The sequence below is a fragment of the Vombatus ursinus genome, unplaced genomic scaffold (assembly GCF_900497805.2).
Source record: "Vombatus ursinus unplaced genomic scaffold, bare-nosed wombat genome assembly UNPS02014863.1, whole genome shotgun sequence".
Classification (NCBI taxonomy): domain Eukaryota; kingdom Metazoa; phylum Chordata; class Mammalia; order Diprotodontia; family Vombatidae; genus Vombatus; species Vombatus ursinus.
The window spans coordinates 10,112,951-10,115,338 of NW_020954641.1; the positions used below are offsets into that span (position 1 = coordinate 10,112,951).

Here is a 2,388-nt window from a genome sequence, read left to right on the forward strand (position 1 = left end):
CTTATTGTCTCAGATCATTATTTATAATGGCGAAAACAAACTAAACTTTAGTACAAAGAATTGGTATTTTTGTCTTCTGCCTGGGTCAGATGTATTGACCATAAGGATATATAGCCCACTGTTCAAAATATACAATTTTCAAGTAGAAGAATATCTGTAAAAAAAAAAAAAAAATGGGCTGTTTTTTTTTCTTACAGCCTTAATTTTTGTTTAAAGTATTCACACTCATGAATTCATAAATAATACCAGAAGACTGACAATCAACTTACTTCCATTTGCATGCTAAATCAGAAAGATGATTATAGATACTCATAGGATGAAGGCACTGGAAGGGACCATATAACTCCAATTCTTCTATTTTTGTGACAAGATAAGATAGTAGAAAGTCATAGACTTAAAAGTCAGATGACCTGTGTCTGAATTCTGGCTCCTCCCTTTACTAATTGTGTGACCAGACACAAACTCTCAGAATCTCTTTGATCATTTTTAAAATGGAAATACGAATATTTGTACTACCTATTCATAGGTTTGCTCTGAGAAAAACATTGTAAAAAGTGCTATTATGTAATGGTCATTATTTCAGATAAAGAGACTGAGGCAAAGAACAATTAAATATCTTGCCCAACATTACAGTTAATTAGTGACACTTTAGATCTACTAACTCCCAGCCAATGGATTTTTTGCTACTGTCCATCCTCTCATCTGATTTGAAGAACACATAAGGACAGGGCTCCATAGGGAGCTAATGGGCCAGAGAGGGGAAATTCCCCGGGGGGTCCATTACAAGCTTATTCTTCTCTCACTTGATTTCACTTTATTAAAAGGGATTGTAGGAACTGCCAAACAAAAGAGATGGTGGTGAGATCAAAGTGTAGCCTCCCAGCGGTCTCATGCTTTGAAACCTGGCTAGGTCACACAAGGGCAGCCAGCCTCCCTACCTTTATCTCAGTACAATCAACAGAATCTGGTTAACAATAAGAGATTATATTTATATAGCACCTGGCACTAGAAGAATCACTTTCTCAACTGTCTGAGGCTGGTAGTGCAGACAATGATGAAATTTTGCACATCCGTTGTGTACAAAAGCCTATGGAAGAGTAAAAGGTATAAAGTTGGAAAGGATATTTAATTAGTAATCAGTCAAGATTATAAATTAATCCTAGTTTGACCAATAATCCTATTCTTGATTTTGGACAATTCACTCCCTCCTTCCTAGCTTCCGTCTCCCCCCACCCCTTAAAAAAAATCACGTGTTTATTTTGAAGCTGGTACAGTTCTGGACTAGGAAGTTCATATTTGCTCAAATCCTAATTAGCTGCTAAATTTCGGGATTTGCAAGGCCTCCAGCAGACTTTCCAGTCTCGAATTCAGACAATCCTGAATTGTGAAGTTCCCTAAGTGCTACTTCGGAAACGTTCTTTCCCCGAACCCCAAGGCAACTAAGGACACAAGTTAACTGAGTTTGTTTATCTCCATGGGTGGGGGCAGTTTCCACACCAGAAGTTCCCTGAGGCCGAGTGGAGAAAACGAACAAAAACCAAACCATGTTCCAAAGGACCTGGCATTTAAGCACCAGCTCTGCCACTCAGTAGCGGCACCTCGACACTCTAACCTATAAAATAGGGGTAATTTACTCACCCACCTCCCTCACAATAAAGGTGTGAGAAAAAGGCTTTCTAAATCTTAGAGCTACAGGAGTACAGTGAGGTCGGTCGGTCGCCCCCCCTCCCCCAGGCTGTCAAAGGAAGTTGGCCCAGTGGATGAGAGCGGGGCCCGCCCACGGAACAACTACTAGCTTGAAAGGAAGCCACCAGAAAAAGGGAATCCGGGGAGACCGCTTACTCTTCCGTGCCTTTGCACAACCTGAATCGATTCCCGCCTCCAGAGTGGTCTGAACTTCCTCCCACGCCCCACCAGACCCCACCTCCGCCCCTCCGGGAAAGCCACCACCTGTCTGTCAACCGCCCCACGCTGAGGAGAGATTTGAACAGGCCCCCCAGAGCATGGCGGGATCTAGGGCGGCCTGCGTATTTCTGATTGGTCGCTCCCTCTGGCCCGATGCATGCTGGAGCTTGTAGTCCAGCCTGCGCTCAGCCTCTTTCCCGGTGCCTTTTTAAGTGTAATAGGCAACAGGCAGAGCGAGCCAGTTCTCTGGTCATTTCTGACAAAATTCCCGCAGCCTCCAAAGCGGGGACCAGAGTAAAGTGAGGCCTCAAGGGGACAGAGCAACTTTGACCCCAATGCTCCAGCTTCCTACAAGGAAGGCCGGCAACTTCCTGTAACTAAAATAACTGTTAAAGAGAGAAGGTGCAGGGGCTAGAGGGAGACGCTTGGAGTCGGGAAGACCTGAGTTAGAATGCTGCCCCTGACTGGCTCTGTGACCCTAAG

General features: G+C 44.1%; 1 long non-coding RNA gene across 1 annotated transcript; it reads right to left on the reverse strand.

Annotated features, from left to right (window-relative positions):
• Positions 1-281: 281 nt before the first annotated feature.
• Positions 282-1,726, reverse strand: LOC114027746. Its single transcript, XR_003567285.1, has 3 exons — positions 1,639-1,726; positions 1,000-1,087; positions 282-354 (listed from the first exon to the last, which is right to left on the reverse strand). It is a non-coding gene; the product is annotated as an uncharacterized LOC114027746 (long non-coding RNA).
• Positions 1,727-2,388: the final 662 nt, after the last annotated feature.